Below are 15,896 nucleotides of genomic sequence, written 5' to 3'. Positions count from 1 at the left end.
TCTTCTCCCCGTGACGAGGCTAACGGTGTTCTGTTTTGCAGTATTCATCGGAGAAGAAGATCCGTCCCTTCGAATCAAACGAGAGAGAACCACCCTTTTATGCAGAACCTAACCCCCTGGATAATTTGATTCCGGTCATTTATCCAGTGTTTCTTCATTGGCACCCACCGATTTCTCTGTTTCATATGTTTTGTCTCGTTTCGATTTGTTTTCCGTCATTCTCTGTTTTCATATGGCAGAGAATTCATCATTCCACTCATCAAGTCCTCGATCTGAATTCAAGGGTTTTACAGCCCAAGATGCCCAGATCGACGGAATCATGGGAATTAAAGAATACAACAACAATTATTCAGAAGGAAATAACTCCATAGTACAAACAAGAGTTCATAATTGTTCAGATCAACTCTTGGAAAGAACTCTGGAATACTGGTTCAACAGATTCCAGATCGCTATGAACCAAATTTTCACACAAAACATCAGATCTGAGTTACCAAGTGTCAGATCTGATATTCTGAAAGAAGGTAAAGAGAAATTTGACACTACAATATTGGACCCACAGACACCTAATCAGTGGTACATCCAATCTAGGAGTCATGACAAGATAATTCGAAAATCAGAAGATACCAAAGAAGCCGGATCCAAGCAGATAAACATGGTGCAAGGAGGCCCCTCACGAAGGCCAACAAACGGAGCCATAATCAACATAGGAGAGAACAACAAGTCGTATTTCCTGTTGTTCCTGGAGGACCTCAGGAAGAACGGCCAGTAATTATCACTGGTATCTTCGGCCATTACAGAACCGATTACATGTTCATAGATCCAGGAAGCTCGATGGATATAATCTATGAACAGTGTTTCAAACAGCTTGACCCAGAAGACAAAACACGTCTAGAGCCGGTCGATTTTCCTCTCACCGGTTTTTGCAACGAAGCCGTGTTTCCATTAGGACAAATTGCATTTCATGTGACTCTATCAGATCGCGAGCATTCGCGCACAGTCACAGTAAATTTCATGGTCATGCCAGCAACATCGCGCCACGATGTCTTGCTAGGAAGAAGATCACAAAGAGAATTCAGCATGATTACTTCTATTCCACATGTTGCGTGCGGGTTTCCAACAAAAACTGGAGTAGCAATCCTGTATTCCAGCAAGGAACTTATGTACGTAGATGATGAACCACCAGCAGAGGTTGCTAAACCTTCAACATCAAACGAACAAGAAAAGTGAGTTCTTAACGAAGAATATCCTGAGCAAACAATCTCACTGGGACACGCTTTTTCGCCAGCAGTACGCATACAATTGAAAGAGTTACTTTCAAACAATAAAGACATATTCGCCTGGTGCCCAGCAGACATAACTGGAGTTCCGCGGGATATAGCACAACATTGCTTGAACATTCGTCCCTCAGCAGAGCCTGTCGCGCAAGGGCGACGCATTCTCAGCGCAGAAAAGGCGGAAGCAATGAACGAACAGGTAACAGAGTTACTCAACGCCGGGATATTGCACGAAGTACAATACCATACCTGGGTCGCTAACCCAGTAATGGTCCAAAAACACAACGGTGGATGGCGAATGTGCGTCGACCTCAAAGACCTCAATAAAGCCTGCCCAAAAGATTGCTACGCGCTACCAGAAATAGACAAAAAAGTTGACTCTCTAGCATCTTTTCGCTGGAAGTGCTTTCTTGACTGATATAAGGGCTATCATCGGGTCCAAATGAAAGAGGAGGATGAAGACAAGACTGCCTTCTGCACAGACAAGGGAATTTTCTGCTATACAAAAATGCCCTTTGGTCTCCGTAACGCGGGAGCTACTTACCAGCGCTTAATGGATACAGTCTTCGGGGAAGACATCGGTAAGACAATCGAAGTATATATGGATGACCTCGTCATCATGAGCCACGAAGAGGAAACCATGCTTGCAAACATTCAGCTTACATTAGATTCTTTGTGCAGCGTCAACCTGAAACTTAACCCAACAAAGTGCTCCTTTGGGATGGAAGAAGGAAAATTTTTGGGTTTTATAGTAACAAGAGACGGCTTTAAAGTTAACCCGGAGAAGGTGCAAGCCATCCAGCTGATGTCGTCACCTGCAACAGTAAAAGAAATGCAAAGACTCGCGGGACGATTAACAGCCTTGAACAGATTCTTGGCAAATCATGCTGCAAAGTCTTACCCGTTCATTAGCACACTGAGCAATTGTGCCAAGAAAAGCCACTTCCAGTGGACACCAGAAGCAGAAACGACCTTCAAGCAAATGAAGGAGTGTTTAATTCAGCTGCCAACACTAACAACGCCGTGAGAAAAAGAACCGCTAATCTTGTATTTATCCGCGGCGGAGGTAGCGGTCGGCGCAATATTAATGGTAGAAAGAGAAAAAGTCCAGACCCCAATCTACTACATTAGCAAGATGCTCACTGGCCCAGAGACACGCTACTCAATGATAGAGAAACTGGTCCTCGCACTAGTACATGCATCTCGATGACTTCGCCGGTACTTCTCAGGTCATGTTATTACAGTTCTCACTAACTATCACTTGGGGAAAATTTTATCCAAACCCGATGTCGCGGGGAGACTGGCTAAGTGGGCCATAGAACTGGGAGGATACAATATCCTGTATAGACCGCGGCCAGCAATCAAAGGGCAAGTTTTAGCAGACTTCGCCACAGAAGTTCCCATAGACAAAGTGCATGAATGTGAAACAATCCAAAACCCTGTTCCCGTTTATGACGACAGGGTCTAGACTCTGCACACAGACGGGGCTTCTAATGACGATGGAGCAGGCGTAGGCCTCCGATTGGTTAGCCCAGACGATCACGAGCTTACATATGCGATACGCTTGGATTTCCGAAGCACAAACAACGAGGCGGAATATGAAGCGTTTCTAGTAGGCCTCCGTTTAGCGCTTAAAATGGGAGCGAAAAATCTTGAAGCTAACGTTGATTCAAAACTGGTGGCCGAGCAAGTTAATGGGCACTATGATGCGAAAGGTGAAGCTATGGCGTTATATCTGGAACAAGCGCGGATGCTAATCAGCCAATTCCAAATGTTCAAAATAAATCACATAAACAGAAGCGAAAACAAGCATGCGGATTCACTAAGCAAATTGGCTGCCACCAGCTTCAGGCATCTAGCAAAAGAGGTGCGCATCGAGGTATTATCCAATCCTTCTGTTCCTCTTAAGCAAGTAAACATCATTGAGGTCGGCAACCCATCCTGGATGTCCCCGATCATCATGTACCTTCAACATGGAAAACTTCCAGAAGGGAAAGCGGAAGCCAGGAAGATCCAAAACAAAGCGATAAATTACGAAATGGCAGATGGAATTCTGTACTGAAAGTCATTTATGGGACCACTCCTACGCTGCGTTGACAGAACAGATGCGCAATACTTAGTCAGGGAAATCCATGAAGGCTTATATGGGATACACGCTGGACCACGAATGGTAGTAGCAAAGATCATGAGCGCAGGCTACTATTGGCCGAGGATGCACGTGGACGCGGTAGAGTTATTACGAAAATGCGCAGCTTGTCAGCGCCACGCGCCAAAAACCCCCCGTACAAAGAATCCACTCGTACCGGTCACATCCGCCTGGCCTTTTCAGCAATGGGGCATCGATCTTGTTGGGCCATTCCCTGACGCACCTGGCGCGGTGAAGTTCATTATTGTGGCAGTAGACTATTTCACAAAGTGGGTTGAGGCCAAAGCGTTAGCTTCAACCACAGCAATGGTGATCCGCAAATTTATATGGGAACATATTATTTGCAGATTCAGATTACCATTGTGCATCATTTCCGACAACGGCACCAACTTCGCCCCGAAGATCTTCAGAAGTGGTTCAAGGAAATGAAAATTGAAAACAACGTTGCCTCTTTGGCGCATCCACAGGCAAATGGGCAAGTTGAAAGTGTCAACAAACAAATAGTTGACGGCATAAAGGCAAGACTCAGGACGGCGCGTAGAGGATGGGTCGATGAGCTCCCTAGCATACTATGGGCTCATCGTACCATGCCAAAAACCAATACGGGAGAAACCCCGTTCAGCCTTGTGTACGGATCAGAGGCGGTAATCCCAGCCGAAATTGGCCTTCCATCGCCGCGTATGCTTGCCATGGAGAAGCAAAACAATGAGAAAGAGCAAAGAATGGATTTAGACCTTCTCGAAGAAAGGCGCGAGAACGATGCCATCGGAGAAGCGAGATACAAATCCAAACTGGAAAAGTACTACAACGCGCGTGTATGCATGTGTACTTTCGTTCCAGGAGACTTCGTCTTACGCGACAACGAAGCTTCCAATACAGAAAAACCGGGCAAGCTAGCGCCAAAATGGGAAGGGCCATACATTATCAACAAGGTTCTAGGCAAAGGGGCATATACCCTAGAAAGAATCGATGGGACATCCGTTCCCCGCACTTGGAACACACAGCAGTTGCGCAAGTGTTATATATAGCGGAGCTGTTCAACAAATCAGATTTATACAGGCAATGTATCTTTCTATTTTACTTTGTATTATCGGCTCTGCGCCTTATTAATGCAAAAGTTATCCTTACACATGTTATTGTTTGTTACAAATTGCATACAATTCTTTTGGTTTACGCGAAAACAATATGGTGAACATTGTACGCCTCATGAACAGTCTAAGTAAGCACAACACCGCGCACATTTTTAGACCTATGTTCAAACCTGGGCACAACACCATTCTCATTCGCTCTACCTAAACAAAGTAATTATGCATATGCAACATATTGTAATCCAAACACAAACTTGTAAATTACCAAGGCAGATATGCACAGCAGTGCACCAAAAAATATCATTAGTGCAGCAAAAGCACTTTAACAAACCATTTACAAGAACCACAACAGTGTTTCTTCAAAAAAAAAAAAAGTAAAAAGTACTAGTTACAAACTAGGAAAGCATATCTAAAACCCCATACGGAGTATGGAGGACCTCACCGTACTCCGACAAGGGGCGGGGATCAACAATCCAAGGGTTAACATCTTCACCATCTCCAGATATCGTAGCCGGAGGAACAACACGGGGACGTCACTAGTAGACATTCGAATAACCCCCCCCCCTCCGGTCAGCCAGAAATAAGCGAGTCACTGTATGTGCAGACAGCCTGGTAACCCCACCGTTGTTGTCATCTGCAAGACGAAGACAGATTCGATCCTCCAAAGCATCCCAGCGGTTTGCATCATTAACACCTTCATCTCTAACAATAAGATCAGTCAACGGATTGGAAAGCAAAAGCAAAGCGTCTGCAGCTTCAAGAACCTTCAATACCTCAGAAAGTCTTCTCCACCGAATCGGTCGCCTATTGTCCATTTTTCCAAAATTAGGAAAAGAATGTCACACCCAATACGAATATATAGATCAGAAAAGATTAGTGTCAGCATCGAGAAGAGAACTGTGATGATTAAGTATCAAATCACCTGACTAAACAACGACGTTGCCACTGCAAACGTCACATCCCATTTAAAACCCTCTGACAGGGTCCACACGCATTCCCAGAAACTACAGTTAACCAGAAGACGAAGGGTCAGCACAAGCTATAGAAATGACGTAAGCAATCGTCAGCTCATAATTACACAAACTCTTCGCCCAAGATAATAACACTTCAGAATAAACAAAGGTATAAGTATCTTTCCTCACAAACTTTCCATCTTTACTCAAAATCAAAGATCTTCAAACATCAGCATAATAAGCAAAGTGTATCTTCTCATAAAAGATTCCCCACTTTCGCGCCCAAAAAACTTACAAGCATTTCTCTCATATAGTCCAGTGCTCCACTTATTTGCATAAGAGCAACACTAGACTGGGGGGACTTGAAGGGGTAAGGTCCCAAAAACCTAATATCAAGTACTTTGGACCTTACCACAACCTCGTCTTTTAACCCTCTTTAGACCTTGTGCGGCCACGCACTAGTCCTACAAAGAGTTTAGAAGAAAGACAGCAGACAACACCTGCGTGCTAAAAGGAAATTCATAAGTCCTTGCGCCAATTCTCCATAACAAAGGGATAAAAATCCCAGCAAATACTCCCGCTTAAAATAATACCCAAACTTGGATATTATTTACCAAACTGATACCATACGATAAGGAGTCACACCAGATTGTGGCAATAATCTTCTAGAAGACTCAATCATGCACCACCAGACGGTTATAACCGTCTGGGACACGTGTCATCATCCCAGGCAACCCTGAAATCATGATGATGGCATGGAATTGGAGAGAAACCTCCACTTGCCCACTTTCCACGTGGCAACTCCCCAGCCTTTAATTAAGATCGCGATCCGTGTGCTCTCACACCGATCAAGAGAGTTAACGGAGGGAAAATAACCGCTTACGAAGTTAGCATCTTCCGTTACTATTTCAACAACGAGTTTTCCCGCCCAAACTCCCGGCTATAAATATGAGAGTAATTCAGGTATGAACTTCAAGTTACACTCACTTCAGTAACACGTCTTCTTCTTCATAAACACATACTTATTCTCACGCCGGAGTCTGGTTACGGAGAGAACCTCCCTTCTCCCCGTGACGAGGCTAACGGTGTTCTGTTTTGCAGTATTCATCGGAGAAGAAGATCCGTCCCTTTGAATCAAACGAGAGAGAACCACCCTTTTATGCAGAACCTAACCCCCTGGATAATTTGATTCCGGTCATTTATCAAGTGTTTCTTCAGGATACTTGAGCATCATCTGATCCTCGCATTCCCCCATGAACTCCAATCCACGCTTTGAGTTCCAACGAACTCTCACGATTGGTATTCGACTGTGTTTACGGATTTTGACTTCCCGGTCCATGATTTCGACAGGTTCCTCGATAAATTGCAACTTGTCATCGATTTTTAGTTCTTTGAAAGGAACCACAAGTGTTTCATCAGAAAAACACTTCTTTAAGTTAGAGACGTGAAAAACATTATGTCTGCTACTGAGTTCCTCAGGCAACTCAAGTCTATAAGCCACCTTACCGATTCTTTCTACAATCTTGAATGGCCCAACATGACATGGATTAAGCTTGCCTCGTTTCCCAAAACGAACCACACCCTTCCAGGGTGAGACTTTCAATAAAACACGGTCGCCCACGGCGAATTCCAAGGGTTTCCTACGCTTGTCGGCATAGTTTTTCTGGCGATCACGAGCTGTTGCCATACGATTTCTGATTTAAACAATCTTTTCAGAAGTTTCGAGTATGAGTTCTGGAGCCGTGATTTGGCTGTCCCCAACCTCAACCCAACAAAGAGGAGATCTTCAATCCGTACAACGCCTCGAACGGGGCTGCCTGAATGCTAAAGTGGTAACTATTGTTGTAGGAAAACTCCACTAAAGGCAGATTTCTTTCCCAACCGTTACCAAAGTCGATGGTTTGTTCACTTTGACCATCCGTTTGAGGATGATAAGCGGTGCTCATGTCTAGACATGAGTCGAATGATTTGTGCATAGCTTGCCACAAATCGGACGTGAAATGTGGGTCACGATCGGAGATGATGGAGTTTGGCACCCCGTGCTTAGAAAATACTTCCTTCAATTAGATGCTAGCAAGTTTGGTAAACTTATCGGTTTCCTTGATCGCAAGGAAGTGCGCGGACTTGGTCAGACGGTCAATGATCACCCTAATGGTATCATTTCCGTTTTGAGTTTGGGTAAGCTGGTGATGAAATCTATGGAAATCAGTTCCCATTTCCACATAGGCAGTTCTGGTTGCTGAAGCAAACCAGACGGTTTTTGGTATTCCACCTTGACTTTCGCGCAGATCAAACATTTGCTCACATACGTCGCTATGTTAGCTTTCATGTTTGGCCACCAGTATAAGACTTTCAAATCCTGATACATCTTATCAAAACCTGGATGAATGGAGTAGCGAGACTTGTGTGCTTCGTACAACATAAGCTCTCTTAGATTTCCGTACAAAGGGACCCATATTCGCTCCATGAAAAAGTGAATATAGTCAGACTTGGTTACGAGTTGCTTCTCCATGCCCCACATGGATTCAGCTTGAAGGTTCTAGGCCTTTAATGCTTTAGTTTGGGTAGAACGGATATGGTCAGGAAGATTAGAATGAATAGTAAGCTGTAAAGCTCGAACGAGTCTAGGTTTGGTTTCCTTATGACTGGGGGCATCTGCTACAACATTAGCTTTGCATGGATGATACTTGATTACACAGTCGCAGTCATTTAAGAGTTCAACCCAACGAAGATGTGTAGGATCGGTGACCTGACCCGAATGAGTCGTTCAGAGGTGTTCTACTCTGTTTCAGGTGTGGAATAACAAGAAACAAAGCTAGAAACAACTGATTCTTCACTTTAACTACTGATTGTATTGATCTGAAAGCAAATACAAGCAGTCTTCACACCGGCAGCACTTCGGTATGGAAATCGTACAATTCTTAATGTGATTTCGCTCATGACACCTATATATAGTGTTGAGATTTCGCCCCAAGAGACACAGGGCCACAAGAGCGAAATCAGAACATGACCACAAAAGCGAAATCACTACCTAATACCCTATGAGCGAAATCAGCCACTAAAATACATACATTTTCTCATTTTCTCGTAAAACGTGCCCTAATCTTATTCAATGCAATCTAAGACTCGATACAAGACGAAGTCGACAGATGCATGCACCAACAGACTCCCCCTCAGATGTTGATGAGTCGACTATCGAGTCACGACAATATCATGTCTTCACTTCTTCAGTCTTGATCAGTCTCTGGGCTTTTCTCTCTCTCTACCTTCATCAACAGACTCCCCTTTAACAATATCTACTTGAATATCTTCAGACTCCCCCTCTCGATTTGCTGGCATTCCTTTGTTCTTCAGCAATATCTACTTCAGGATCATTGTCTGGCTTTCACAAGTCCAAGATGGTTGCCTGGCTTTAACTTTCATCACAGAATCGAAACTTGGCTTTCTTCAATCAGAGTCCTCAGGTATCGTAACCTGGCTTTCATCTAGCTTGGATATCAGGATCGAATAACCTGGCTCATCTTATCCTGCAAAAAGTCTACCTCAAAGTAAGTTTTACACATTTAACAATTTGAGTATAAACATATGCATCAACATACACTCTTTCTCAGAATATAAATGCATGCACCAACACTGACCCCCCCTCAAAAATAACTTCTCTTTGATGAACCACTTGTTGGTTTAAAACAAACATTTTGCCATTCAAAGCACACTCCCCCTCACAACAATGTCATCATGTTTAGCACTTGGAATTTTGAAAATCAACTTTCCAACATCAGTTGTCGAAAATCTTTTTGTCTTTTTCAAAAGTTTATGCTAAAACACACACAAAATCTTTTTGGATTTTTCTGAAAGAAAGTAAATGACACCACTTGTAAAATCAACAAAATGCAGAAATGAAATATTTACAAACAATATTTTTGTGAGTTTGTGTAAGAGAATCATATCAGTTTATGAGACATGTCACTAACACCGTTAAGCTGCATTACATTTTAAGTTCTACACAATTCACCTAGATTGACAGCATATTTGTTCATATAAATTTTCACACAAATTTCAATTGATCCGAGATACGATGTTAATGTTTTAATTACTTGAACTTATCCGTGTGTCCTACTAACTTGGATATACTCCCATATCCAGATCCCAATATTCAGTCTTACAGGTGAGTACACCACAGATGATATCTGTCAGGGGATAAATGCGAGGGCCGTGAGAACTCAGGTCGATACTTCCGTATACGCAAAGAGATGACGGCTTCGACTTTTCGGTATGTCCCCTTTAGAGGATCTTTTGGTTACAACAGCAGCGACTATCAATTTTATTGTTTCGTCAGCTTGCTGAGGGCGAGCTTATATTTCAAAGCTTTTGCAGAAAGCATTATCCGGGGACTAGGTCAGTACTTCCATACAGCAGAAGTCCCGGGATAATACCCCAGATATCACTGAGCATAAAGACCTAGTATCTCAGAATAAGGGACCTTTCAAACAAGATTTCAGGGGTTACCTATATATCCAAGAAGTTGTTAACCCACATAACAAGCAAGTTTGAAATTTTAGGTTTATATCTCGTCACAATTTACTAAGTGTGTAAAAACCTACTGGCATATCCTCAGTGAGATTGTTTATCACATTTTTCATATTACAATTCCTTAGCATGTTGTGACAGTCTACAGATGTACTATCATTTCCTCTTTTTCACAGCAAAACTCATTTTTGGATATTATCATGTTTTTGGCTTTTTCAAATTTTCTAATGTTTTTGGATTTTCTGAAAAATTTTCTACTCCCCCTAAAATGCAAACACATTAAAGATAAATTTGAAAACAACTAAGCTTTTGACCCAATTGTAAAACCAAACTGTACAAAAACTTGACAACTGACATCGAATTGCATCAATTCGCCATCCACTAAGGCATAAACAATCTGAACTCCCCTTTCACAAACCATTTTCTCATTTAGATTTCAAAACACTTAAGTTTGTTTTAATCAAAATGATTTTTTCGGAAAATGAGTTTGTGTTTATCACTTGTAGATTAACCACTTGTTAAAATCGGGGATATGGTTCATCATCTTGTCTATTTTTAATCTTGTGTAATAAATCAAGTACAAATTAATGTCCCTGATTTACCGTTTTTCATTCAAGCAACCTCTATACAATTGTAAGATCACAAACAATACCACTTGTAGGTATAACCAAACAATACCAATTGTAGGAATGTTACGTCTACATGAATCGTTTTACCAATCAGGATGCCGATTCCTGCTTCACACTTACCAACCTGGAAGCTCCGGCGTAGTCCTTCACCTGTAAAATTTAAACATTTTCAAATTCATTCAACTCTCATAAAACATGAATGATACCGATTCCTGATCCACGATATAAACTTGGGATCTCTGGCATAGTCCTAAGACTTCAAGGAAACAAACTTCCATCCAAGTCTTCTCAGACTTGATGGTTTTCAATTCTTGCGCAGTGGGGTTGTACGTTGCTTTTTTAGTTGCATAAAAATCTTTAACCCCCTTTGCTTTCCCATTCAGCATTTTCCCAAAAAATTTCTTTACATTCCCATTGAATGTTTTCTCGACATCAAACTTAGTTTTCTCGGTATAAAACTGATTCGAGATTTCAACCTTTCCAACCTTTTGTTTAACCTGTTCAAATTTCAGTGATGGAAATTCATCATCATTTACTGAAATTTTCACCTCAACCTGTGGCTCTTCTGGCTTTGTGGAACCAGATTCATCGCCGACTTTCTCTTCAACCTTCTTAACAACCCACACTTGGTTGTCTTTCTTTTTGTCAAAATTCTTTTTAGAACACTCACCAACCTCATAAGTTGAGTTTTCAAAAGCTTTAAATTTTTCGGTTGGTGGTTCAACGTCAACAACTTTTTCTTTCAATTTCTTAGAAACTCCCTGTTTTGATCTGGCATTTTTCGGACAATTCCATGCAATGTGACCAGCTTCATTGCACTTGTAACAGGTTCGAGTTTCCTTTGGATGAGATATTGCAGTTCCATTCTTCTTCTTTTCAGCAAGAAACTCCCGGTTTGTCTATCTCCAGAACGGTTTCTTCTGTTCCTCTTCTGCACTTCCACCTGACACAAATTCTGTTTTTGTTTTAGATTTTTTCATATTTTTATGATTTTCTGGTGGAATAAATCCTAAATATTTCTTTATGTAGCTACGATTTTGGTTTGGTTTCCTTTGAAAACCAGAACCAGAATTGTAACCCTTTTTCTTGTTTAAACGTTGTTGAACTCTTGAAGTGTATTTTTTAGGTTTTTCAGTAAGATGTAAATCTTTTATTTTAGAAATATTAATTTCTGTCATTTTGAAAACCTTTTCGATCATGTCAAAACAAACACTTCTTATTGGAAACTCTTTGTCAGAGTATAATTTGTCAGAATCATTTAAAGTGTATGCGACTTCAAATGTTTCATCATCCAAATTTGCCTTTGATAATAAAAATTCATTACTGTAAGACCGTTTAACCGACGACTTTGGACTGTTGACTGATGAATTTGACCCTTCAGACTCAGACTTTGACTCAGACTCCTCATCAGTATCCAACACCTGATCGACCACCTTTTTGATTAACTCAGACTCATGATCAGTGTCAGACGAGGTAAACGTTGTGACAACCCGAACTTTTAATGTTAGTAATTCTTGGTTCCTCGACTCCTAGTTGGCACGTTACATTTTATGTTGCATTTATTTGCATTTTTATGCTTCATCATTTATTAATCATGTATGTGTTGCATTAAACATCTAATAGTCTATGGGGTTGCAGGTGTGGTTTTTTTTGTAAGTTGTACATCCTACTTGTTGTTGTAATATATTAAACATACATGTTCATCTAGCCGTATATATATTTCGGGTATAGAGACTCTCATCGGCCCAACTATTATATTAGCCCAGCCCGAGCCCAGATCCCCTTTAATTAGCCATATACATCATATGCGTGACCTGATCCCCATTAGTTGTTAGCATATTCCAAATCTTAGAAACCCTATTCCTCATGCAATTGGCGGCAGTTTCCTCCTCCCCATCATCCCATCATCAGTAGCAGCCATCAACAACAGTAATTTCTTCAAGCCCTTGGTCATGCTTACTACCTTGCACTCTCCTATTACATGTTAACAACCTCGCCATGATCATCCACCCGTTACCGGAGTATTATCGGAGCAAGTGAAGTTGTCGGGAGACGCGGAGGATCACGACGGGAACCATTCTTTGACTCTTAAATATTTAATAACACCTCTATTCACGTCGGCAATGAAACACGACTCACCGAAGACACGAAGGCGTTGCCGGAAGCACCCGAAGCTCTCCTCCTTTCGACTCTGCTCCTCTTTTCCCTCTCACGCTGTGGTTGACGGAAGTCAGGTCCCAAGGTCACAACGTAATCGGTTAGTACAATTCTCTCCGTAGTCTTTAATTAAGATTTCGTCGCCTTGGTTTCGGTTGCGGTTCGTCCTCGACTAAGAATAATTGTACGAAATAGGATTTATATATGAAGCTACTGTTAATATTAGGCGAGATCGTGACAAGACAAGTTGATTATATGTTATGTATGTGCGCATGTGAATTGTTTTAAAATCTGTTTGTGAACATATGAATGAATAAGGTGTGTAAGGTTTGTTTTAAAGTTGTGATGATTGAAATTTATAAACGAATCAGGGTTTCTTTATGTTAGAAGTCACGATAATAAGAACATGATCATGTGCATGAACTGTGATGAGAAATTGTGATGATTATTTGATTTGGTTGATTAGGGCATCGATACATGACTGTTGTGGTTTAGGTTTGCATATGATAATATGTGGGTTAATGTTCTGTATGACCTTGTGGTAAGAAATCTTGTATACACTTGCATAACACAAACAGAATTGTTAGAAGAGATAAATCGATGACTTGTATACACTTTTGTTAATTGATGGCTGAATATATTAGTTGACAGTGCATGTTATTTGATCAATAATGCAAACCGAGTACTAGAAATATCATATGAATATTGAGGGTTGGTTGATCGGGTGCTGGGTTGGATTACAAAAGGGGCGGTTGATAGTGGGCCGGTTAGTGAGAAAACAGCAGGTCCAAATGTGATGTCCACTATTGTGTTGATTGGGTTTTGGTTGTTACTTGATCAATTAAAAACAATGGATAAGGGTGCTAGTTGGGCCGCATGAAATTGTATCATATATAAGTAATCACACAGGGTCTGGTAGGTTGGTTTTGGGGCCCGATTCAAGTCAATTGGTGAATCCGTTGAATTTGGTTAATGGGCCGGGTGCACCAGTTGGGTTAAATGAATGGAACGGCCCAACCGAACAGGTTTAACGACTGGGCCGGTTGACTTGGGAGCTATATGATGAACCGAATCTATATAACACATTGTGTGTTATTCGGAAATATGGCAGCGTGGAACACATATGATCCGAATGTGGAGTGAGTGTGATACATTAATTAGCATTGTGAATAGCCTATGATCAGAGTACCTGCATGTCGTGTGTGTCAATATGTGTTACATGAATACGTTTGAACTTTACATGTGAACATGCGTGAATACATGGAACTAACTGCCTTTGTAAACCTGGTAGGATTCGATTGGTTAACTGTTAAACAAGCACTAAGTCTAACCGAGCAAACCGAAGGTGAGTTCACTACATTCGAGCATGCGTCCCAGTGGTTGGGGACAGTCAGTGGGTATCCCGTGGAGGGATAAGTCTTTTGGGTAAAAACGGGTATATTGGTTAATATTCTCACCTATCATTCTTGTAAGTCCCTTATTATGTTACCTGGAGGGTAACGGGTGTTAGTTGGTAGCGCTACTTAGGTTTGGCACCCTCACACCGCTCCTAGAGAGGACGGATGTGAACTAATGACCCAGTCGGGCCCAGTACTGGATAGGAGTACGTGGGAAAGGGCAGTCATGTACTTCAGGAGCCGTCTTGTTCGGAATTGGAATATTAACAATATTACTTGCATTGGTTATCGAACTGTTTTACATTCATCTGGTAACAAACGTTTTCTTAAACTGTGGACTCGCCAGCTTCGTCTGATACACTTGTTACATGCTCGCAGGTCGTTAGGTGATTGAAACAGGAGCTTGCTGGCTGGAGAGCAAGAGTGGTCATGGTCATACCAACGGGATTATTTGTCAAATACTTATTTATTATGATTGAATTCGTATTTACCTTATGATACTTTAATGCTTCCGCTGAACTTGTGATTTTGAATAACTTAAATGATGGAACTTTATTACAACTTGTGATTCAATGTAATTAGTGGCTCATTGCTAGTAGTCACACGCCTAACAGGGACACTCCCTAGGTGGTAATTTGAGGGTGTGACAGTTTGGTATCAGAGCCACTGGTTATAGTGAACTTGATTTTAAAACGTTTTTATAAAACCAGACTATAACCGAACTGATCCGAAATCGACCATGACACTCAGCTCCGGACTGCAAGGTTCGTCTCTTGTTTACTATTGCACATTATCTCTAATATTTACTATTAGATAACATTACATGTGAATGTACACTTGGCACAACAGTATGAACTTATATGATGATAATCCACGTTACGTGTTTTAAGAGTGCAACTTTCCTTGAACTTTCATGGTCTGTGTTGTAGTGTCACCTACTTTATTGCTTGAATTCGGGGAACCTTTCTAACACGAATTGAGTGGAGCTGAGATGAACATGCAAATTGGATTATTATTGTGGGTGCACACATAATAATAATGTGGGGTGCATGTGAGTATCAGTGAAACTTGACAAGTGTGAAAAGGGTTCCGCTCTGTTAATTGATGTTATGTTAGAACTCAGCAGTCTATAGGAGTCATAGCAGTGATTGTCTCCTACTCGAACATGATCTTTTCACTCCACTCTGAATTCTTGCGAATCTCGAAGCTATCGAATATACCTGAACACCCATCTGAACGTCTAGAGAACTGTGTAGAATGCTAGGTGCTTGTACGGACGTCCCTGAGTTGGATGTCACAACGTCGAATGATTGGCCTATACCTCCCTCACTTCTCTCTGTTTGCCGAAACTTAATGTATTGACGTCTTAGATTCCGAAGTGCGATCACTTCTACAACACTCTCGTAATGGACCGTGTATTACCCAAGCAACTTGCAGCATCGGTGGGCAAAAGGATGATCGTAGTATCTCAACGACTTCAGTATTAGAACGGCCTTGGTTTCTGGCAACGAACACCAACAAGTTGGCTTCAGTTGAATCCTTAACCCTAGTAAGCAACTTGTGGGAGTCAACACTTACGAATTAATCGGGAGCATTCTACATAATTGATGACAACTGACTATAGGGTGGAATGTGTAGCTGCCCGCACCAGGAGTAACGCCTTAGGACGTGACATGGAAATGTGACAAGATGGACCCAGTTTGTGAAAGATTTTTAGGGCCTCGG

This window comes from Helianthus annuus, chromosome 3 (genome assembly GCF_002127325.2).
Source record: "Helianthus annuus cultivar XRQ/B chromosome 3, HanXRQr2.0-SUNRISE, whole genome shotgun sequence".
NCBI lineage: Eukaryota > Viridiplantae > Streptophyta > Magnoliopsida > Asterales > Asteraceae > Helianthus > Helianthus annuus.
Note: the sequence above shows the minus strand (reverse complement) of the source record.